Consider the following 25,709-nt stretch of genomic DNA (forward strand, 5'->3'; position numbering starts at 1 on the left):
CCACGTCATCACATCTAACAGCAATGATAAACCTGAGATAGTTGGGACTTCTGGGTCCATGATTGATTTATTCAGAATGTGCTTATCCTTTAGACTACATAGCTATTTCTTGCCTCTGCTCTCTTCCCATGCAATCCATTTGTCCAGTATACATATATCTGTTGCATTATCTTACACCTTAACTGCAAACTCTCTGTGGTACAAACAGTCTTTCTTGGGCATGATTTAGGGTGGAGCAAGGCATTGTGTAATCCATGTGATTTCTGATGACAAGAGGAGACCTTTCTCAGTTTGCTTCCTTTCCCACATCACATTGTGCTTTTCCTTGCCCACACCCTCAGCATTGGCTGGTAAAATGGAAGTGAGGAAATGCATGTGAAAAAGAATCAAAAAGTAGTCCCTTATGGTCCAAGACCAGTAATTGAAAAACCATTCAAAATATGAGAAAGTGCATTAAATGTATAATAAACCAGTGAATTCCCATTCCTTAAAATATATAAAATATGTTATTACCTAGGTATGGGCAGTATAGGCAGTATAACTGTGATTGAGCCATACTTTCCTAATCTTCATTGCCAGGCAGCCAAACTTTGCCACTTTAAACATGATTTCTGGATTCTTATCCTCTAGAATTCTAACTAGATAAAATGTTCTAGCTTCCCAGATATTATATATGTCAAAAATATAATACCACACCATACAATTTTATTATTCAGATGATTTTATTATTAAGAAGATGAGGGAATTAGATACAGGAACATTGTTCTATAGCACAATATTCAAGCTAGTAAAATAATAATCTTCTACTTAAAATCACCATGTTATGTTTGAACAGGGCCGTGGCATATATCGAGGGAAATCCTTTTTTTACCAAGCACTTCATACTGTTCTAAATTGCATCACATTGCCTACCCATGACTGTCCTTTTCCCCTCCCCTGTTCACCATAAGCCAAATCAAATTGATGGGGGTGGATGGGCTAAGCTTACAAAAACATGCTTTCCTTGGTTGTCTCAAACTTGCCATTGCCGACCTGATTTACAAAACCAAAAATGTCCACATTAACCGAGAGTTTCAAATTGGATCGCAGATAGCTTGCATGCTCTCACGTGGCTGCCTAGGAACAGCAGTTCAATTCAGTAAATTTAGAAGACAGGTCAAAATGATTAATGTGGTCAACAAATGAATGACACATTGTTCATGAGCAAAAGCTGTCAAAACATAGCTGACTCATCGGGTCCATGGGCCCAAAGAAGCTACCATGCTGAATGCTGCCAGCTGTGCTAGTGCAAAAACTGCTCATTTTACATTGTGAGCAGATCATCAATGAAATCGAGGTTCCCAAAAGGGAGAGAAAATAAATATTTCAAATAAGATATGTTCCAATTTTGAACATCTGATTTGTAAAAATCTAATCGTCACTAAGTTGAGTGCCAGCTAGTTCTATGGGACAGAATTTCAGTTCTATTTTATTTTAAAAGTGGGCGGGGCAGGATTCCCACCCTCTCTTCTGTTATTTGGACTTTTCTCATGCACTTGAGCTGGTATGTCATTTATATTCTCATTGCAGGGATTTGCAGAGATAATGCCTTTTGAGAGCCGATAATCTGAATAATGCAAGAGCTGCAGTCTCCACAGGGTTTTATTTGCATAACTATTTATGTAAATATTATCAGTTTTAAACCTTCAAAGAATTGCACATTTTAAATTGCCATTGTTTCGCTGAATGCTTCATTCCCCTTATTTGATGACGAAGAGATCAACTTCAATGGTTTCTATTTACAAAAAAGCGAGTGCATATTAAGTCTTTCACAGAGGGACTTTCATGGATCATATGTTTACTCTTCTGTCATTTTAAAATTTGACGATAAGCTTTCTGGGGGAATCTCAACAAGATGAACTTAAAGGGCACAGGGAAATCTAAACTGAGATGTTCCTTTAGATGCCAACCAGAATGCCCACCTGAAAAAGCTTGTCAGTTCTTTGCTAAAAAGCTGTCAACTTTTTCCTCGATGTTTATTTGTTTAGACCATTTCATACCCCACTTTTCTGCCTGATGGGACCCCAAGCAGTTCCCAAAAGCTCGCAGCTTAAATAAACACTCTAAACTAGCAGAATATAGTTAATAAGCAACTCTCCCCAACAAAACACAAAACATAACTTTGTATATGTTTTAATTCCATTGGCCAGCTCCATCACTGGTTATGCAGTCAGGAGCCCTGTGACCCTTGCCCAAAGGATCACATCTCTAGTTAGACTGAGATTTTATTTATTTACAGAATTTATACCCTGTTCTCCTCAGGACCATGAAGACAGTTTACAGATTCAAAACATAATGAGAAAAGTCTGCTATACCTCCACACTAGAAGGAGAAAGAAATAGAGAGAGGGTATTGTTATAGCCTCTGGCCATGTCTAGGATTTATATCCGTGAGAAGACAACAATGCTGGCAATTTTGTACAGCTGGCAACAGTCTCCCTCATTGCATTCTCCTGGGTTGTATATCTTTTATACGCGTGTGCACACGTGCACACACACACACACACACACACACACACACTTTTGAGTAGGACTCAGACACAGGGGATGTTTTGTTTGTTTGTTTGAAAATCTGCCAATGCAACATGAAGCACACGTGTGCAAACATAAGTCTGCAAGACTCAATCCAAATAGAATGCATTCCACAGGTTACACAAAGCACTGGGAAGCTGTTGCAAAGTCTGAAAGAAGCCCTGCATAGTTAAAAACACTAGTCAAGGAACCTACACAAAGTAAAGAGGCTTCTTTTAAAAACTGGAAGGTCTGCCCCAATGAATTAAACAGGAAGGGACCACAGGATCTGAAAAAAATGTAATAATTAGGCATGTAAAACGAGATTTTGAGAAGCAGATTGCTAAAAAACATCAAGGCAAATAATAGACATTTTAAAAACTATATCTATCTATCTATCTATCTATCTATCTATCTATCTATCTATCTATCTATCTATCTATCTATCTATCTATCTATCTATCTATCTATCTATCTATCTATCTATTTATTTATTTATCATACTTCTATACCGCCCTCCCCGGAGAACAGGAAAATCTAGAACATCTAGAACAGGAAGATCTAGAACAGGAAACCATTAGTAAGGTCTTTGGATGATAAAGAAATAAAAGAATTACTAAAGGAAGATTTAAAAAGGGGTTCCGAAGGTAACCAGGACATTACAGGCCAGTCAACCTAGCATCTGTCTTGGCAAATTAATAGAAACTGTAATCAAAGATAAAATGGTTAAGCACATTGAGGAACAGAGTTTGCCGACAGAAAATTACCATGGCTTCTGCAAAGGGAAGTCCTGCCTCATTAACATTTTGGAGTTCTTTGAGCAAATGAGCAAGAATGTAGACAAGGGTGACCACATAGAGATTATATGCCTGGATTCCCAAAAGGCTTTTGACAGGGTATCTCATCAAAGACTACTGAGTAAACATCAATCATGTTTTTGATGTGGGACACATCTTCTGGCGTAGCCCCTGGGATGAAAATGGGTACAGACATGACATCTGTAACTCCACACCACGGATTGCACCAGAAGAGGCTGGGGCAGCTGCAGGTTGCCATGGCAAGTGGCTGGCTGGGGCAGTGTAGGCCATTACAGGAGGAGGCCAGGCTACTGCCATGCTGTTCAGGGAAGCCTGGACAGTTGCGGGGCGGCGAGGTAACCAGTCAGGTCAGTATGGCAGCCAAGCGGGCTAGCGCTGCCATGAAGTTGGGGAAAGGAGGGGTGAGGGAGCATGGAGACAGTATCTCTAATCAATAATCTTGGCATGAGGTTCCCTATAAAAAGGGCATCTGAAAAAATCACGGTTAATGGTTTCTAATTCCTTAGTTTTAAATGGACAGATTCTCTTCTCCCTAGGGATCTTATTAAATTTTCCTTCTAGTATAGCAGCGAGCAGGGCTGAGCATCTGGCAAGTGTGTTTGCCTGCTTTAAAATTTAGTAGTCATGGATGGGTTCTGTTATGGATTAAAACTTGTTAAATGACATAAAGCAAAGAGTAGGAATAAATGGACAATTCTCACAACTGAGGGAAGAAGTATTTTAAGTATTTGAAAGGTTGTCACTTGGAGGAGGGCAGGATGCTGTTTCCGTTGGTTGCAGAGGAGAGGACACGCAGTAATGGGTTTAAACTACAAGTACAACAATATAGGCTAGATATCAGGGGGAAAAAATTCACAGTCAGAGTAGTTCAGCAGTGGAATAGGCTGCCTAGGGAGTGGTGAACTCCCCCTCACTGGCAGTCTTCAAGCAAAGGTTGGATACACACTTTTCTTGAATGCTTTAGGATGCTTAGGGCTGATCCTGTGTTGAGCAGGGGGTTGGACTAGATGGCCTGTATGGCCCCTTCCAAGTCTATGATTCTGATTCTATTATTCTAAGAAGATTTGTTTTTTAAACCCTGCTTTTCACTGCCCAAAGCAGTCTCAAAAGTGGTTTATAATCTCCTTCCCTTCCCCTCCCCACAACAGACACCCTGTAAGATAGGTGGGGCTGAGAGAGTGCTGACAGGATTGCTTTCTGAAAATGGCTCTAACATAACTGGAACTAGTCCAGGTTCACCCAGCTGGCTGCCTGTGGAAGAGCTGGGAATCAAACCTGGCTCTCTAGATTAAAAACTGTCACTCTTAACCACTACAACAAAGTGGAAGTAATCAGTGGGGTCCTACAAGAATTGGCATTGGAACAGGTATTATTAAATTTATTTATAAATGATATGGAATTATGAGAAAGTAGTGTAGCAGCCAAATTTGCAGATTATACAATATTATTCAAGATGGAGAAAGCCAAGGCTTTCTTTATGGAGAGCTCCCAGAGGACCTCCACAAACTGGGGGGGGGGGGGATTCCAGCTCCAAGAAATGGGTCCTAAACTGAGACTGAGAAAAAAAAATCTTAGGGTTATATTGGATAACTCAAAAAAAATTGTCTAGTCAGTGCTCTGCAGCAGCTCTCCAATCAATATTGGAGTTTATTTAGAAAAGGGACTGGAAATAAAATGGCAAATTTTGTAATGCCCCTTATATAAATTTATGGTGCAGCTTTATTCAGAATACTGTATACAGTTCTGGTCACTGAACTTGAAAAAGGATCTTGCAGAGCTGCAAAACATACAGAGAAGAGCAACCAAGATGATGAGGGGGTTCAGTATGAGAAAAGGCTGAAGAGTTTGTGTTACCACAAATGCTCTCAGTCTATGGAGGGGAAATTAGCTACGTGAGTGGGGGGTACTCTAGAAAATATTTTTTTGCCAATGTTTATGTGTTAATTGTTCCCTTTTAGAAAAAGCCCCCAAGACTTACCTAAGGGGGCCATTGGCACTGCAGGGGAGGAACGCCGACAGGGACCTGGCTGGTTGGAGAGATCTCCCAGCCCTGGCTTCCTCTGAGTAGTGTGTGTGTTGGCATGGCAACAGGGTGTGTGGCTGAACTGAGCATCTGTTAAACGGATGGCCTGACATTGCTTGGCCTCTTTCCCCCCCTTCTGGGTGCCTGAAACTGCAAAACCCACCCTCCCTCCCTGTTTATGAATTGTTGGACTTTTTGTTAGATGTTGGGTTATATTATTGATTAATTGTCACAGCCTGCAGAAGTGGAGCATGGGAAGGATCAATTTTGGGGAGGCCAAGCTTGCGCCCTGGCCTCCCCTAGATTTGGAGGCCCCCTTAAGGGGATGTGTGGATGCAGAGCCTGTTTGAAGGCTAGCATTTCCAGGGGGTAGGAGAACCCAACAGAGGCTGGCACCCAGAGGGGTCACTACAAGTTGCCTCCCCCCTGTTTCAGCCTGCCATTATGTCTGGGTTTTGGGGCTGGATAGCCAAGACAACCTCTTGAGGGGCAGGCTGTGGTGGGCTTCCTTGTAGTAGGGTAACCACAAGATGGCATGATTCTCTTCCCATGCTTGCCATGCTCAATGCTGAATAAAGGTTCTGGCCAAATATTTTATACCAAATTATGGTTGTCAGTGTCCTCATTAGGTGGTCAATATCCCCTTGCAAGGCAAATCCAAGGCAAATCCAAGGCCATTTGGGGAATGACACTAAGGGGCTTTTTGCACGGCTTCAAAATCGCACAATGGTTGCTAATTGGAAACGCTATTGATTTGCCTTAACGCACGACGTCGTAGACAATCTGCAACACTCCTGAAACCGATCAGCAAAAAGCGCTTCGTTGTAGCGCTTTCAGGGGAATCCCAAAAAGTGGATTCACCCTCCGGAAAGCGCTACACTCTTGCAAACAATCTGTAACACTAGCGATAAAGACCTGTGCGTTAACATTGTTGCAGTTTCTTCAAAGTCCCTCCTCCTGAGCCTGTCCTCCAAACTTCCGGTGAAGCGATCGCCATTTTTTTTTCTCCGAGCGAGCGGGGATAAATGCACCAGCAAGCCTCTTTCTGTTTAGAGGCATCCCCGGCTTCAGTCCCTCCCCTTCAGTCACTAAGCACACACATTTAACACAGTCATTCAGCCGAAAATCGGCCCGTGAGAGGGGGGGAGGGGGGGATTTTTTTCTTTTCACTCGAGGCAGCGTGGCCACGATCAAATGACAGCTCAAACAGAGGCTTCCCCGGCTTCAGTCCCTCCCCTTCAGTCACTAAGCACACACATTTAACACAGTCATTCAGCCGAAAATCGGCCCGTGAGAGGGGGGGGAGGGGGGATTTTTTTCTTTTCACTCGAGGCAGCGTGGCCACGATCATACGATCAAACGACAGCTCAAACACATTAGGCAGCTGGATGGGTCTCTCCGTTGCAACGAATCTACACAGATTCGTTACAATGGGTGTGTTTTTTTTTTTTTTTTAAACCTTTCTTAAAGGGAAAGGGGCTGTTTGGGAGCATGCTAACGGCTGCCCATTGGCTGCTTGATGGCCAGGGGCGGGACGAGCTCGGCAATAGCGCTTCCTTTCTAGCGATTTCTGCCGAGACCGGAAGCCTGTGGGAAACGCTACAAAACGCAACTGATTCCACTACAAAGGCAGGTATGCAAAACGACGAATTCCACTATTTTAAATGGCGATTTTTCATTCAGTGACCAATTTGCAACAAAGATCCCAGTGCGTAAAGCCCCTAATTATTTTGGTTATAAGAGCATTCCAGGATCAGATAGAATTTAACAAATTTAGACATATATTCATTTAAAATATTTATATCCCACCTTCCGACAATGCCCTAGGTTGCATATAAAATATAAATATACAGATGTAGAAACATTTCCTCCTAGTTATTATTTTAAAATGTTTATTCAACTCTTTCATCCTTGTATTGAATATTAAAGAAAACACTGTTAAACAAAACAAATCATTCACATGCACAGCTTGAAAACCAGAATCACAATGCTCGCTGGTAGCCTTGAGGAGATATTGTTCAAGGAGCACTACATTTATTTCTGTCTTGCAGAATTTTAGCAATGTTATCATTTTAATAATATCTGTTTGTATGAGAATCAGCTTGGTGTAGTGGTTAGGAGTACGGACTTATAATCTGGTGAGCTGGGTTTGATTCTGCGCTCCCCCAAATGCAACCAGCTGGGTGAACTTGGGCTCGCCATAGCATTGATAATGCTGTTCTGACTGAGCAGTAATATCAGGGCTCTCTCAGCCTCACCTACCTCATAGGGAGTCTGTTGTGGGGAGAGGAAAGGGTAGAGTGAATTGCTCCTTTGGGTAGAGAAAAGCGGCATATAAGAACCAACTCTTCTTCTTCTACAATGTGAATCCCCCCCCCCCCCAATATGCCAAGTCAATCTACAGGGAGAAGTCTCTCCCCAGATCAATGGCCAGGCTGTGCAGGGGGTGGGTGGTTTGAATAACCCCCTACCCACAGCCCAAACTGATCTAGGGCATAAAGCCCCTCCCTGGATGAGCTGGTTCTTGGGCAGTTTGAATAACCTCCCCCCCCACACACACACAGCCTGACAAACAGTGGATCCCTCTGAGAGACTTCTCTGAGTATGATCGACTGTTTGGTGGGCTCTGAGGTATTTGAAGGGACGTCTAGGTATGTTTAATTGCCTGAATTGATTTGGCTGTACTCAAATCACCCAAAAACAACGCCCTGTACTAATACTGGGGTTCAAGGGAACCAAGTATACCCAAATCATTTCCTGCTGAATCTAAACTACATTGAATTTTTCTTTGATGAGTGTCCTAACCTGGAACCTTCTGTCACTGATTAGGTCTATGCTTATGTTTTAATCTCTCCCATTGAATACAATGGCATTTTAATAGGACTTCAGTTTTGCTGGATCATGTTGACATTAAAGCCTTCTGTAATTTATAACAACTAGGGCTGTCATATCAGTGATTCCATTCATGTTGTTCCCATGAATTCGTTTTATACTATTCTACCATGTGATGTTTATAGTTATTTATGTCCAGAATTTGTTCTATTAATCCAAAATATTCGTATATCCATTTGGTTGGATAACAGTTTTTAAAATATATAAATTGCCAGAATGTGGCATAAGAGAGATTGATGGATGAACCAGAATTTGATTTGCTGGAATAGCTGTTTGTTATACAAATCGCAGAGCTAGGAGGAAACTAGGCTCCATCAGGGGCACTGCAGTTGAGAATGTGATTTCTGTGCTGTCGTTTACTTACTTACAAGCCCTCTGCTCTTTGGCACTGGTCCTTAGGAAGTCAGCAAACCCCATGGCAATGCTGATCCTTTCCCCTTGCTTTTGCTGGGGGTGGTACAGAAAGCTACTTACTCCTGCTGGGGGAGGTATACTATGTGTTAACAGTCACCATCAGCAAGTTAAACAGGATCACCTTCCTACTATGTCCCCCAGATCTGCTGAGTATCCTTAGCCCCAAAGAGATCCAGCTGGCCTCAATTAGTACCAGGACCTGTTCATCCCTGACCTCAGCCTGGTGGAATCTTAAACAATTTATATTTTATACTAATGCTATATGTTTTAATAGTATTGTAAACCTGGAAGAAATCACAATACAGTAGCGGGTTGACCAGAGAGCATAATAGGAGACATTATTGTTATGAATCAGAGTATAGTGACCTAAAGAAGTTTTAAAGGAAATATCATCAACATTTATTATGATCAAAACATTTATTAAGATCCACTGAAGATTTTAACAAAACAGTTTACATTAAAATGTAAAATCAACATTCAAAGATTAAAATTCAAAACCTTATTTGTGGTATAATTAATTATACATACAAGTTATTAAAAGATTTGCTTTATGATGGAAAAAGCCTCAATACAGAATATGTCCACTTTAGAGGTAGTTTCCTTGGAGAACTCTGTGAGGATCAGATATGTATACAATTTATCAGCTCTTCCTGGAAACTTAGATAGACTAGGGGTGAGATATGAGGCACAGATGTCCTTGTAAAATGGATAGAAAATGATATCATTTGAAAATGAGATCATTTTCTAGATATTTTTTGTGTGGCTGAATTTAGTCATAATGGACAAATTCTAACATTTGCTACCTAGGAAGAACAAAGATATGTTCTGCTGCAATTTATAGTACTTTTTAAACTATAAAGTTCAATTTAAGACCATCTGACTGAGAAGAAAGACAAGGAAGGGAAACAACGAAGCCCTCATAAACAACTGACAGCTTACAGTCAAAGAAGATGGCTGTCGGGTTTCTGCAGATTGTCTAATAAACAAATCCTTGACTTGGTGCAAAAGATCAAGTTTATTTAATACAAGCAAGTTAACCCAAACAATACATTGTCAGAACTGAGGAACAACAAAGCAGGATCAGTATTTAACCCCACGGTCAGCCCCCTTCTGGTGAGAACCTGAAATATGGGAAATATTCAAAGTCCAAACAAAGACCTGATAGCAATGCCCTCCAAGGCTGGGCTGCTGCATTCCCAGTGCCAGGCAGAGATGGATGGGGGAGAGATGTGAAAATGAAAGGAAACAGAGCAGGCCATAGAAGCAATTAAACTAGGCGTGCATTCCTAATATCTACACATCTAACAGTTGCTAAGACTTATGGCAGAAGCCTAGCACTTCTTACCTCAGCATTGTATGGCACACTTCCCCTTCCAGTGGTGCTCTACTGTAATATTTTCCTAAAATATAATAATATTACATATTTATGATGGAAAAAGCCTATTATATATTGACATAAGAAAAGCATCAAAGCAGAAAATGCAGTATAGTGAATAATACTTTTAAATAAGGCCTCCTCATAGTTTAAGGGAGGAAAATCACACCATATTTCCCTCATCAAGTGGTCCAACCATCATTGAGCAGTAACAGATCTAAAGAAATGCCACCTTTCCAGTGCACTGTGTTGCGTTGTGATATAAATAAAAGTTCCCTTCCAACAGGCAGCGGAAGTAAGACTGCTTAGGGCTGATCCTGCGTAGAGCAGGGGGTTGGACTAGATGGCCTGTATGGCCCCTTACAACTCTATGATTCTATGACTGGAAGCAAGCCGTGAGTTTCCTCTCTGAAACGAAACAAAATCTTCCATAACAAAACCCTAACACTCCTTCCTACTTTCTGTTTCTTATTTTTTTTTTAAATCAGTTTCTGCCCTCTGCTCCCATGACTGTTAAATTTACATCCAAGCCTTTGGGGAGAGACTTTTTGAAAAGCTTTTTAAAAGCATCATGCCTAATAGATCACCCCATTTGTGCGCTTCAGCCTCCCTCAGAGAATTCTAAAGGTTGACGACCAGGTAAAGCTTCCCTCCAGCGATGCCATGCTGATTCTTCCTCAGCAAGATCTGCTCTTCTTTATGCCTAATCATTTCAGCACAGAGCTGCTTTCCACCAAGTTATTCAAGGCAGAGATTCACTGACAGATCTGTGATGTCTAATATCACCCATAGCTTTTTTTAAAAAAAGGAAATTTGCTCCTTCCTGATCTCCCGTGGTGTGATTTCAATGGTGTGACATAGTTCAGTTTATAAAAGCCCCCACAATTTTAAATCTATTTATTCGAGCTCTTTAACATCTGTCAGGTGAAGGCCATCTGGTACCAACTATGTGTTACTATTTAAGTTGTCAGTTAATTCTAACATTTCATACTTTTTTTGCCCCTCTTTAGAAGGGTTCTCATAGATGTAACAACAAAAAAACTGTTTGACACATATAATGCCCTTTGCAGGAAAATATGATAGAAACCATTTAGCTTCTCTTTATAAATACTGTATGCAAAACTTTGTCTTCTATTGATCTTATATGTGGAAGTTTTCTTACAGTAAACCACCAGAAGACCCTCTAGGTGAAGTTGTGAGAAGTACAAGAATACATACTGCTGGCCCTGCCCATTCCACACATATTGAATAATGCACTTTCAATATGCTTTTGCAGCTGTGCAGAACTGGGAAATCTACTTCTAAAGTGCAATTTAAAGTGCATTATCTAACATGTGAGGAATGGTGTTTTAGGGAGCTCTAAAGAAGTGCATGGCCCTGCCCTGTGTAGCCAACCTTGTCAGCTCTCAGAAGCTAATCAAGGTTGACCCTGATTAGTACTTGGGTGGGAACCCAGGGTTGCTATGCAAATGCAGGCAATTGCAAACATCATCATCCCATCATCTCTTGCCTTGAAGGCACTTTCCACCCCTGAGTAACTATAAGACCCCTGCCCATGCTAGTTGCAGATAGTGGGCCTGAGAAAATTCCCTTCCTATTTAGATCTGAACTTACATGGGAAATTAAACCTGTCCGTGTGAATTAATCTTGTTCCCAAACACTTTGACTTAAATTGCTGCTGGAGAGAAAAAAAGAAGAGTTGGTTCTTATATGCTGCTTTTCACTACCAGAAGGAGTCTCAAAGCGACTTACAGTTGCCTTCTCTTTCCTCTCCCCATAACAGACACCCGGTGAGGGAGGTGAAGCTGAGGGAGCTTTGATATTACTGCTCGGTCAGAACAGCTTTATCAATGCCATGATGAGCCCAAGGTCACCCAGTTGGCTGCATGTGCAGAATCGAACCCTGCTCACCAGATTAGAAGTCCTCACTCCTAACCAGTACAGCAAGCTGGGGGGTAATGGGACTGGGGCTCAATGTCAAAACATCTCCTTCATATTTTGAAGGTCCTAGGTTCAATTTCCACCATCTCCAGCTAAAAGGATCAGGTAGCAGGTGATATGAAACTTCTCTGCCTGAGATCTTGGAGAGCTGCTTCCAGTCAGAGCAGACAACACCAACCTTAATAGGCCAAGGATCTGGACTCAGTACGAGACAGCTTTATATATTCATTCTGACCAGCGTTTATTTGTACTCTCCATTGAAATGAATGAATTGCTGCAGCCACTCAATTCGGTTATTGCATATGCAACATTATGGTCTGATATTCAGAGAGTTCATGTTTGAACGGGGGAACTGATGAGCAGCGTGGCTGCCTTCCCCACCACCCAGCAAGAAGCTATCTTGATCTCCTTCGGGGCTTTTGCCTATGGACCAGGCTATTCAAGGAAAGTGGAACTGCTGGAATGGCTTACCCTGTCCTGAGATTATCTGGATGGGTGTTTCTCAACTCAGCAGCAGTAAAATCAGCTTGAATCTCAGTCTTCTGGATTAACAGTTGTTCAGGAGTATTTGTCTCTGTCAAGCGCTGCAAATGGTTAGCCCTCTGGGGGAAATAATGAGTCTTGTTGCATTTAATATTTAAAATGTGATATAAGTGTAAATAATTTATATCGCAGCACATTTAATTTGCATCATTGAAAGCACACACTGTGGCCTCTATTAAATCCCCATGGGAAGAAGGCTACAGGCATGGCAGTGCATTGCTCCTAGTGCAATCCAAGGGTAGCATGTATTCCTTCTTTACAAACATTTATTTTTGATTGTTTCATTGTATGATTTTTGATCGTTTCAATATTTATGTTCTTTGAGGAGGCTTCTCAGGTTGCAGAAAGCTGGCAGCTTCCATGGTAACATCTGTTTTCAAGGTTTCTGATGACAAAATATCAGGCTGTTAATAAACACGAAAGACAGTACATAACCATGATGCTACTTTCCATTTGCAAGTAAGTGGACCTGTGACGTTCAGTTCATTGCAGCAGCATGGGATTCTGAGCTGTTAAATGCTTTGTTGAAATATATGCAACTGCATTTCCAAAACCCTTCCAGAGAAGTGATTAACAGGGGCATTTTCTAATAACCAGTTTACAAAGTTGTTGTTGCTTCTTTAATGGTATCGAATAGATCAGAATTTGTTTCTTTAGGTCAGGACATTATTCTGATGAGCCAATCATCCAATTCCCTTTAGCTTGAAATGCATTACAGCATTCTACAGTTTTAAATTTAGGGGCCAGTATGTCTGGAATTTACATCATCTGCCCAAAGTCTTTTAATAAAGTAGGGCCAGATAAAAGTTTTGACAGAACCAGGCCAAGATCCCAGGTTAAGTGGGATCCAGTCTAAGCCTTAGACTCTAAGGAGTCTAAGGAAAATAATTTATATTCCTTAGACTCTAAGGAAATGTGTGGATCACAAAACTATTAAAGGTAAGAACATGAATACATTCAGGACAATACACTGAGGTTGGGCATGGAACCTCACAAAATCTCTTCTTTTAAAATTACTACTGAGCACCAGGTAAACAAATGATCAAACTACATCATTCACTGGTTGTTTTCCCATTCTCCTTTCACACAAACTGATGGGACTTATTCAGTTTGTTCTTAAATCTGTCAGGAAACAATTGCACATCCACTCAAAACATACATGATGGGCAGGGACAAAGCTCTTCCTCAGAAAAGCATTCCACACACTCCATGTACAATCCACTTACCATGTGAGTTGGGCCATTTTCATATAGAGTTACAATTATCAGAAACCAAGCAGATACACTGCTAGCAAACTAAATGTACAGGTGAATTGGCTGCTTTATGTGGCATGTTTCATGTGATCAGGTTTTCATGAAACACTCACATAGGAAAGAGTTTTTTCCATGGTTGATCTCATGATTGCTTTTGTTTTGACATAGAACTAACCCCCCCCAAGCCAACTTTTTTACTCTAAAAAAGAAGAAGAAGAGGAGTTGGTTCTTATATGCCGCTTTTCTCTATCCAAAGGAGTCTCAAAGCGGCTTACAATTGCCTGCCCTTTCCTCTCCCCACAACAGAGACTCTTTGAGGTAGGTGAGGCTGAGAGAGCCCTGATATCACTGCTCATTCAGAACAGCTTTATCAGTGCCGTGGCGAGCCCAAGGTCACCCAGCTGGTTGCATGTGGGGGAGCACAGATTGAAATCCGGCTTGCCAGATTAGAAGTCTGCACACCTAACCACTACACCAAGATGGCTGTCCAGAATATCCACCAATCCATAGCAACTAAAGAAATAATCCCCAGAATGACAGCTGTGGTGAAGGAGTGAGATCCTAGCTCCCCAATACATCCTTGTTCCAGATATGTTTTCCTGTTGAACATTTTACAGGAAATGCTATGTTTAGTTATTAGAGTTAACGTCAGGTATCATTTATGTAATAAAAAGCCATTATAGACATGGATCTTTTGGTGTTGGAGTCAGTGTTGTATCTCTTAATGTAGCGGCAGAATAATGTGTGGACGTACATTTGTTTAAGGAGATTATTATCTAATCATGAAGTCTTCTGGAACTGTCTCCTTGTATATTAATAACCCCAAGGATGGTGATATCACAGGCCACAGTTCTTCTAAGTCATGTAGGTTAAATGAAGATATATTGCCTCATCTTAAAGAAAATTTCTCCTCACAAATAGCTAAGCATAAAGATTTATGACAGTGAGGCTCAATAAGCCAACATTTGTTTAACATCCATAGCAAAAAAAAAAAATAGAGACGCCTTATTGTACTTAGAGAGGGGAAGGACTCATATAAAGTATATCATTTAGTAGTTCAGTGGCCAGCAAAAGCACAGTCAACACCGGGGCCCCACAAAAGTGGTGTTTCCAGTAATATGCACAAGAACTGACTTCAGATGGTGAAAGTGGTAGAAAAGTCACTATCTATAAAACTTAAAACACTTATGTGTAAAAGAAATTAATAAATGTATACACAATTAAATAACCTTATGGATTGTGGCCAGAGTTCCTCACTGCCAGATGGAAAAGCCACTGCTCTAGGTGGGACAGTATACCCACTGGCATCAAGGTAGGTAAGGTCCCCCCCCCCCACTTACTTTGCTTGGGTTCCTTTTATATACTACTTCTTCCTCCAGCTGCTCTTTCCACTCCCCATACTGGGCCCATTCCACACACATTGGATAATGCACATTCAATGCACTTTCAAAGTAGATTATCCTGTTCTGCACAGGATAATCCAGCTGCCAAAGCACTTTGAAACTGCATTATCCAATGGGCGCAGAATGGGCCCTGGTCTACTTTCCTCCCAAATTCCTCTCCCACTATTATATCCTCTTGTTTGGAGGCAAGGCTTTCCATTTAGGAAGGTAGAAATTCGTGAGCCTTGGGTTTGTTTTCCCCCTTCAGTAGGGAAGCAGGGTAAACATGGAAAGAATGATGTCCCATGATTTTACTGCTGACTGTATAATCTGATGTAACCACATCTAGGATTTCCTTGAAATGTTCTTATTTTTATCATAGAACTTCAGGGAAATCCTAGAATCCTTTATTTAGGTTACTCAGTTGAAAATGATGTTGTGACAGTGTGGGATGCCATAAATTTAAGTCTCCATCCCCCAGTCAACTGACTGGGCAACCCTATAATCCCTTTCCCCATCCTTCTCCTCCCTCTCTGTTCAGTCATAGCCTCATCACTGCTTCTTTATCTTTTTCTTGTTTTCTTCTTCTTAGATTAGATGAGACACCTGAGAGTCTTGATCTTGAGTATGCCAATCCTTGATATCACATATGGAAGAGGTTAACTTCTTCTCCTCAGGAAATGCACTATCATATCTTGAGCATTGCCCCACCCTCGCACCCACCCTCCCCTATCCATTTCCACTGCTAATTGGCCCCCAGCTTGTCCTCCTTACCCCCCCTTGCCTGCCTGGGCATCTCACCACCCAAGCCACCACCACCACCACCACTGACCTTGCCTCTTGCCTAATGGCCCAGGCATCTGCTGCTGCTGCAAATTGGCTCCTGCCTCATTCTCCCCGCCCTCCTTCTTGCCCACCAGGGTGCCTCGCTGACCAAGCTGCTGCTGCCTCTGCATCCCTCGCTGTGTCCTCTGCTGGTCGGCCACATCGCTATCTTGGAGCCTGCTCTTTGTGTGGCAATTCATACACATTGCAACACATTAGTTTGATATTTTAAATTACTTTTTGCACTTGGGAGACCCACAAGCCTCCACTGAGAGGGGATTGGTTGCCTCCAGAGATTGACAGGCTGAGGAGTGGTGAGTAAAGAGCATGTTGCTCTCTCTTCTGCCTTTCCCCCTTTGAGGAGGGGGGAAAGCGCAACACAGCGGCAAAAAAAGGTAGAAGCCTTTATAGTGTGGAGGGGTGAAAAAGTGTGATTTACTATCCCCCAATTGCAGGCAGAAGACAACGCACGATTTGGCCCTCCATGTGGAAATGGTTTACTTATCAAATGTAAAACAGATCAGTTCATGCTAGACCATACATTATTTATTTGGACAACCAATATATCTCCAGTGGATTGCCTCATTCCCCGCTTTCTTTCTTGTTTTCCTCTGCCTGCCTTTTATTTCCTTCTTCCCTGATAGCTTGTCTTTCTCTTTCTCTGTTTTCCAACCTGGCCCTTCTTCCATTCCCATCCAGCTTTCTCCCTTCCTTCTGACATTCCTGTTTCCTTTCCAGCTACCTTTCATTCTGTCTCATTGGCCATTTCTATCCCTTTTCTCTCATAACCCTCATTTTCTTCCTTGTTCTTAGACAAAAACAAATCTATGGACTAATTGATTTTCAAACTGCTGCATCACTTCTGATGGGGGATAAACAAGTATGAGTTCTTCCACTGTTCACCTGAGTGCCCAGAAAACTTCATAGGCACCTTAAGGGTCACCCTTCTCTCATATCTGAACTTGTCCAAATATTAAGATCTGGATCTGAGGTTTTAATATATTCTTATTAACTAAACTGAATGCTTATGAGGGACACAATCTTTTTTGGTCACAGCAGTAACTAGAATCTCCTTCTCTACTTTTCTTCTCCTAGAACCTTTCTTATTAAGAGTAAGGCCTCATGGGAAGTACTTAAGAAAAAAAAAACAGAATTTGGTAATTATTAAGTTTTTTTTCTCCCTTCTTCCTGGTCTTTTGCATTTAAAAAAAAATTGCAGTACTAGTTTGTATTCTTATTCACTGCTATAAATTTTGAAATATATTTTAAATAATTTGGTATAGGTGTTTGCTGGAAAACAAAATATTATTTCTTGCCACTTTACTTTTGTAGGGTATTGTATTGGTTTGGCTTCATCCTTGCACCTCTTTCTAGTGAATGCCTACCATTGAGAAGCAGTGCAGAACTTATTTTAATAAAGGAAATAACTGAACAGCTGTGAATAGAAAAGCAGGATTCTTCACCTCCCCAAGAAAGGGCAGAGCTCTCTGACTTCACATTTGGTAGTTGGAAAGGGCACCCAGTTCTCCAATACAGAAGGGAAATTTTGGCCCCCAAATGACGCAAACTGGTGCTATATTTACAAACAAACACTCTGCTTATTACCTTGGCAAAATAAAGCAAAACTGTATCTGCAGCTAAGACAATTCTTCCAACAACAAGCTTTTGTTGTTCCCGTTGAACAGAACAAATGCTCTAAAGCAACCCTCCATCCATTTCTTTTTCAATCGAAATCCGCAAGGGAGCATGTTGGCCAAGTATCTCCCAGCTATAAAATGTCCAAACAAGTGGGAAATTCACTTTTTTTTGGCTGCCAGAAATTAAAGTAAAAGTGCTTAAAAAACAAACAGCAAGAGTAGCAAACCCATTCAGCATCACTGTACATCAAAAGCCATCAAGCGTCTCTGTATCTCTTGCAGATGAAAAGCAAAGAACTGTGCATAAAAGATGATAAAGTACCACCTGCTCTACGTCTGGCAAAAAAAATATCTGGATGAGTATTTTGGAAAGGAATATGCACTGGGATGATATCCTGCTCTCCATCAGCATTCAGACTGGAGCAAACCCAGGGTGGGAATGTGGTTGACTCATTTTAGCCCAGTGTATCACTTACATTGCCAGGAGTCCACATTATAGCATATGGGGAGAAATATCAATAGACAGATGCCTGTAATCTATGCATGGGACAAAAAAAATTGCTGGAAATGATATGCCAAAGACTCCACTGGTGCACATTTCATTTATTTCAGTTCGACTTGGATGGGCAGTGGAATTTCAGGTTGATCTGCCAACTGTAGGCTGTCCCACCAAGATAAAATTAATTGGCTTACTGATTGTCACTCAGGATTACTAAGAGGGACTGATCTATCCCCTGCCCTATTGTCCTATACCTGTAAATGTCTCTGACTCTTCCATCTATCACTGGAAAACATGGCCTCCATCAACATGCCTATTCTGCTTACCTTTGCTGAAGAATAGGTCTACATATCCAGAGTGAGAATCTGTTCAATTATCCGTGAAAATGGAAGAAGAAGAAGGAGGAGGAGGAGGAGGAGGAGGAGGAGGAGGAGGAGGCGGCTTACAGTCGCCTTCCCATTCCTTTCCCCACAACAGACACCCTGTGGGGTGGGTGAGGCTGAGAGAGCCCTGATATCACTGCCCGGTCAGAACAGTTTTATCAGTGCCGTGATGAGCCCAAGGTCACCCAGCTGGTTGCATGTGGGGGAGCGCAGTATCAAACCTGGCTTGCCAGATTAGACGTCCACACTCCTAACCACTACACCAAACTGGCTAAATATAACGTTATTAAATTTGGAATGCCTCTGCATACTTTCCAGGTAGTAATCATCTTTGAACTCAATGGCACTTAGTGTTAAGTGAACAGGATTAGGATCAAGATGCCTGCCTGTAATCCTATAGATGGGATTAAATCCCATTGAATGAAGTAGGATATGCTTCTGGGTACAAATGTGCAGTTATCCACTGTCAGACTCTTGGCATGACAAAGGAGTATTTGCAGGTAATTATTCCACATGTGCATTCTAGTGTTAGACTGACTCTGTGAAAGTCTATCTGAAGATAAGCATTCTTGGGCATCTCAGAAGAAAAAACAGGGAGAGAAGAATGAGACACATTGGAGAATCCAAGAAGTCTAGTGAAAGGATTCAGTAAACCTACCTGGATTGCACCACAAGCTTCATAAATACTGCTCAATTAAGCTACTAGTGTTTACCAGACAGGAATATCGGCCCACATCCTACCATTCAGTTGCATAATGTTTGAAGCCTTTCTCCAGCCTAGGGAAACATCCTTCATTTCAAGAGGTTCTTCTTCCAATGGAAGATCTCCTTACAGAGACTGTGTGTGTGTGTGTGGGGGGGGGGGAGGTCAGGGAGAGGGAAGTCAGCTGGAGGGCCCCTGAAGCCAGAGTTATGCCACATCCAACCAAAGTTTTCAAATTAGATCCCCTTTGATGCAGTTCTGGTTGCAGCCACTAGGGGGGCACATGGAAGCCAAGTACAGTAAAAGGCACTATGGTGATTGACTAGACTTCCTTTTCTTGAAGACAGAATCAAAGTGATAGGGTGTTGCCACAAGATAAAACAGCCATTCCCTCTCTTTTTCTTCATTTTCCTCCTTCTTTTCTACCCTAATGCATTTAATCTGGAGATGACCTGTTATTCTAGAGGATTTCAAGGTCCCACTTGGGGATTGGCATAGCTAGATATTTGGTTTGTATCAGGGGGGGACTAGTGGAATCTTTGCCCGAGGTACATGGTGGCTTTTGGTAAGCCTGATCCCTTATGATGCAGGAAAACTTCCAAGGTGTCATGAACACAATTCATGCCCCCTCAATTGCCTTGCATTCTGGCAATCCAGATGCCCTCTGAACCTGTCACCATAAAACCGTCATGTCTCTCCTGCTTTCTGATGCTCATCCTCCCTTCAGCATCCCCCTGATGTTCCCAGCAGGACGCCCTTAACTCTTCCACCCCAGCAGCTTTGCAGCCTGCGGGGACAAAACAGAGTTGTTACAAATTAGATCAAAGGTGGGACATCTGGCCCAGCCTGAGAAATGTAGCACCCTTTTGTGTTCTTTGCTCTCCCGCCATAATTCCAATGTCCCCCTCCTTTATAGCATGAATCCTATATATGTAACCAATATACCTATGCCCTTTGTCTCTGCCAAGAAGTTTGCTCAATGCTTCTTGGCTGCTTTCAGTCCTTTGTATTGCCTACTCAATAAAGCCTTTCTTTGGATTTCACCTGGAGATCTCGGATACTTGATTTGAGAGGACTGTACTAGCTGAACTATGCCCAAAGATTCTTAGGGTTAAAGGACCTTCATTCTGCATAAGGTAGGATATATGTCACTAGGGCCTTTTATGCATGGCACCAGCTTCCACGCGCTGCCGCTATGCCATTTTCCGTGAACACACGGGAGCGGGGCATGCTAGGTTGTCCCTGCGTAGTGGGGGCGCGCTTTTTATGCTGGGGCTAGGAGGCCCAGCTGAGGTAAGTGCAGCGGCGTGGCGGGGGGAGGTGGGGAGGGGCCAGGGGAGCGGGGGGGCAGGGGGTCGCCCCTGCCAGCTCCGTGCTGCCACAGAGCCCGCATAGGCATGCTGTATCCCTTAAGGGACAACGCAGGTCGAGGCTGGGCGGCCTGACAGGCCCGACGCTGCCGCTTATGCACAGCACTTACCCGGGAAGCTCCGGAAGATCCCGCGTTTGCTTCATTGGCCTCATTCAAATGCCTGGTGGAGGAGCTCCCTTTTGCAGGCCCTGTAGAATTGTGGAAGTTCAGGGAGGGCTCTGATCTCTTCAAGGAGCTCTTCAGTATTAGCCCCACTTCTATATGACTGCCTTCTCAGCCTTTTCTGCCTATGTGGAATCAGCCACTGTAGTACTAGGCAAGAAAGCAGACCATCTAGCTCTTCTGCCCCCCCCCTCCCAAAGCCAGCAGTTATTAGAATTAGGGACAAGATGTTACTTGCCATAGAATAATGAACATGCAATTTGAGGCCCTTTATTTCTTCTCTGGAAACATATTTTATCAAGATGACATGGTAACAAAAGGTGTTTCTTATACACCCATGTGTTCTCTTGAAATTAGAAAGTAGGCCATCTCTTAAAAGGCAGAAAATCTCAGGGCCGAACAGGCGAAATGCAACATTGAAAAAAACATACTTGTCCCCTTACGGACTCAGATAATTATGGAAGCTGTTAGCCAAAGTCCCCTTGGCCTGTCTGTATAAGAGGCTTCAATAATCTGCGATATGGAAGCCAAGATAGAACCTACAACTAGGAAAACATCTCTAATTATAGATCTACTTTCCTCATGAATATCAATGTATTTTTTTAAAGCAGGTTCTGGCACAGGGCCTGAAATAGCTACATACTTTTATGAGATAATTGATAGGCTTATTAGTAGCTATGGAAAATAACTCTGACCCAAGTGATTGAATGTATGTGGAACACACAAAGTATTCAGTGGGTAGTTTCTGACCCTTTCTTATCAGCAGTTCTTCTTACATGGTAGGCTAATGGTGATTGCTAGGGATTAGTAAATTCACCAGCTCTGTCCAGGATAGACATTATTCTCTTTTCACTCCTGGTTTTTGGTTCCAGCAATCTGGCATCACATTTCATGAACTTTGAGGAGTCAAAACAAAAGAGTAAAGGAAGGCTGTTCTGAGGGAGAACCACCATAGCCCCCCCCCCCAGATAAAGGTCCCATCCTTGTTTTCCTATGTGACCCTGATCCAATCCAAATATCTTCACAAATCAAGTCACTTGGCTTGCTGGTACTATATATCTTCTATCTGTAAGCTGCTTTGAGCCTCCTTTGGGTAGAGAAAAGCACCATATAAGAACCAATTCTTCTTCTCCTTCTCCTCCTCCTACTCCTCCTCTAATAATAACAGGATTGGTGTGCCTATCTCTCTATCCATTTGTGGCAAACATAACACACCAGAAAATAAAGTTAGGCGTCTCAAAACTGGCCGCCAGCTTCAAGATGATTGTGGGAATTTCAGTGCCAAACAATGAAAGGAGTTTGGATTATCCTAGACCAGGTTATCTCCAGGTTCTCACAGTGCTATTTGCAATGGACGCTAAGGATCTCTGCTTGTGGCAGAAAAGAAAGTTAGCTGCTTTAAAAATTGGCCACCAACCTCCGGATAAGGATGAAAGTTACAGTGCCAAAAATGAAGGGATTGGGACACCATGGATCAGGAGGTCTCAATGATGGGCAACATGTAATGAGAGAGATTTTAAAGCAGTCAGTCATAGGTCTCTAAATACTCTCCCACTTTGCCATTAAAGCTTGCCAGGTGAGCTCGGGTTCTCTACCTAACTTACTTTACAGGGTTGTTGTGAGAATAAAATGCAAGAGAGGAGAACAATGTGAGCTGCTTCGGGTCCCAATTGGGGAGAAAGGTGAGGTATAAACCAAGTCAATAACTAAGCACAATTAAAACATTTGGCAAAGGGGGCTCTAGTTCACACAAAACTGACTATTAAAATAAATCTTTAGATCAGTAAGAAATCTATTTCAATTTACTCCTGTACCTCTATCTTGAACAAGAGCAAGGGCAAAAGTTTTGTCATAGGTCACAGATTTTCTAAATCACGTAGGTTAAATGAAGGTATATTGTCTCAATTGCTTGGGGAGAAAGGTTTGGAAAAGTTTTTAATGATGTTTTCACCTGCTATATAAATGTACAAATTCCTGCTTAATCCTGCCTTCTCCGCTACAGAGAAAGGGATGGAACTGGCATCTGTTGTGGAAACTAGGACTGGGATCACCTGTAAACCTGGTCTCATAAAATAACCATAGTTCAGATAAACTATATGTTTTATATTGCAACTGTAATGTCACATATCTAGGTCTTTGTGGAGACGGCTTTCATTCATTACCCGCTCTCCTCTTTTTAATTTTGAAATTTTGTTTGTTTTCCTCTTAGTCCTGGCAGGTTTTTGTGTGTGGGGGGGCAGTGTTGAGGTGATTTTTTCTCCCCTTGCTATGGAAATTGTAAGAGAACCCCCCCCCCCTGCAAAAGTCTAGTTTACCAAATGTCCTGTGTAGAATGACAAAGCAACCTGCAGTCAGGCTTGTGCGGCAGCGTAAAGATGGGCTGCTTTTACCTCACGACAGAGAGCCACAGAACCCCTCTGCAAGCTGGGTAATTTTTGCTGGGATACCTAATGAGTGAACAAGCATACAGTGTGGCCACTGTCTGGAATTAACTGACCATGGGGGACCTCTGGCTAGTTCTATGCAAACCCAGCTAGAGTGGGGAAAGGCAAGGCAGGGGTTAAGAGAGCAAGAAGTCTCAAAGGGATGATGTTAAGATAGGGACAAGGGATAAAAGGGGAAATGTCAGAAGAGTCAGGGTCGCTGAGGAAGGCAGGGCGCAAAGAAGAGAGGAAGAAGAAGCTAAAAGAAGAGCTGGGGCTTGGGGCAAGGTTAGGCTACTAACACAGGCTGGGCCAGGTGAACACTGCCTGAAGAGAAGGGCACAGCTGAGTCCCCCTGAGGTCTTGAAGGGGCAGAGAAGGGCTGGTGAAGGAAACGGTGCTCTTGAGGAAGCCAGGGTAGACTTTGCTAATTTCATTACAGAGACAAATAAGGAACACCATTGAATCTAGTGAGTGACTGCTGTCCAAGGATGTCAGTTATGATGGCTTGCTATCCTGGGGGGTAGGGGAGGACAGACTCTACTAGCACAGAATCTAGCACAATAGTGCTAGATTAGGATCTGGGAGATCCGGGTTCAAGTTCCCATTCTGCAAGATCACTGAGGCCAATTCTGCATGGCAGCAGCTGCATTGGGTGTTGTTGTGGAGTGTTGTGCAGTGGTGTCTTGCCGTGGAACTGTGTGCTTTGCAGCAGTCCATGTCCACACAGGTGAAACATTTCAGCGGGACACCTGGTGTCCCCCAGGAAATAAAACAGCAGTGGCTTATTTCCATGACATGAGAGTGGGCAGTGGGGGGGGGGTCTTTATTTTGCAGGAGGGTGGGATTGCGTGGAAAATAGAAAATAAATGGCCCAGTCCTCCCGGCAATGCAACAAAGCACTGTGAAGCCTATCGGGGCATTCTTTGCTTCCTCTGGGCCATTGTAGGACAGGGAGGAGCCAGGCCCAGCACTTCCCTGTCCACATGGGCCAGCTGTGGGACACACCCTGTTGGCTCCTGCAGCAGCTAAGGGAATGCAAATTCTCCCACATTCCCTTAGCCCAAACCAACTGAGGGCCTGATCCATGGCAGGCTTGAGAGGGAGCTTGCCCAGTGGCCTTTTCTGTCCGTGTGGAACTGGCCTGAGTAAGCTTGGGTCCACTTGCACAATGTATTTGTTTCACAAAACTGTTATTGCAGGGATAAAATGCAGGAAGGGAGTCTGATATTCAAAACTGATGTGGGTCCTTGTTGGAAAGAAAAGCAGAGTATAAATAAACAACTAACTGACGAGGAAGTGATATTTCTAGTTTCATTACACAAAAAGCAACCCCCACCCCCCCTTCTGCAGATTCTGGCGAGCAATTAACAACCAACCATCTTTTGATGCTGGTTGTAAAGTAAGTGTACAGAATATATATGTACAGAATATATATTCCATGTAAAAAGAACCTCAGGTGTGCAGTTGTGAAACGGGATGGAAGCTATGATGCCAGCTTTTGAAAAGCTCCATTCCTTTTCCCTGGCTAAACAGAGAACCAGGCTACTTAGCAATCCTACAGATGCCATGATGACTGCTACCCCAATATGCTGAGATTTGTCAGCGGCAGTCGGCACTGTGCCAGCAAGCCTAATGTCGGCATTATCTTCACGTGACAGCTTCGCCAGTGCAATGTGAGCAGGGGAAAGAGACACTTGCATACATCTGTTCTTCATTCCGGTGGAACAACGGGAGGCCTCGGAGTTGGTGATGAGACTCATCAATAATACGAGAGCCTAAAGCAGGTGTAGCCCTGGTGCTGTCGGTGCCGAGCCACTGATCAGGACACCAGATGTGGCCTGAATTACCCACTGTCGGAAGAGGGAAGAGCTCCTCTTGCACTTTGCACCCAGGCGCCTCTTCTGCAGAGTGGTATCATTGCACGTTCTTTGGTCATGCACCTTGATTGTGAGTGGTTGCTTTTTCCGTTTGACTCACTGCAATTTCATGCTTCACAGACAAATAATATGCAGTGCTGTGCGTGTGCAATGACTGGGGGGGGGGGGAGAGTCATGTTGAATGTCTGCTTCCAGAGAAGCTTTGTCTTGATAAGCTTCTAGTCCTTATGCCTTGAAACTGTGTAGGCAATACCTGGTGATATTTCAGAAACGAGAGGGATTTGCTGATGGGTTTTGCTATGTCCTTTCTCCCTTCCCATGACTGGTAGAAACAACATACATTCTGTAAAACAGTAAGACCAAAAATGCATAAAACCTGTTACAAGAAATGAGAAGCTATGCAACTTTGGATGTACACTTTGTAAACTATGTGAAAAACTTAACATTAACATATTACAGAGGTTCCTCTCCCAGGTTCCTTTCTGTTTATGGGGAGACGGAAACCTGTTAAAGTGGTAACTTTAAGTGGTAACTGGTTTTGCATTCTGTTACACTATACCAAGAAAACTGCAATTGTCATGGAATTTTTCTCCAGTGGCAAAAATCAATAGAATTCTGGTGCTGATTTATGCCCT

The 25,709-nt window shown here is 42.7% G+C and overlaps 1 long non-coding RNA gene across 1 annotated transcript; it reads right to left on the reverse strand.

The window, feature by feature from the left end:
• Positions 1-677: 677 nt before the first annotated feature.
• Positions 678-25,088, reverse strand: LOC143843789 (uncharacterized). Its single transcript, XR_013233691.1, has 4 exons — positions 24,896-25,088; positions 12,484-12,614; positions 10,042-10,096; positions 678-2,838 (listed from the first exon to the last, which is right to left on the reverse strand). It is a non-coding gene; the product is annotated as an uncharacterized LOC143843789 (long non-coding RNA).
• Positions 25,089-25,709: the final 621 nt, after the last annotated feature.

This window comes from Paroedura picta, chromosome 8, assembly GCF_049243985.1.
Source record: "Paroedura picta isolate Pp20150507F chromosome 8, Ppicta_v3.0, whole genome shotgun sequence".
Lineage (NCBI taxonomy): Eukaryota > Metazoa > Chordata > Lepidosauria > Squamata > Gekkonidae > Paroedura > Paroedura picta.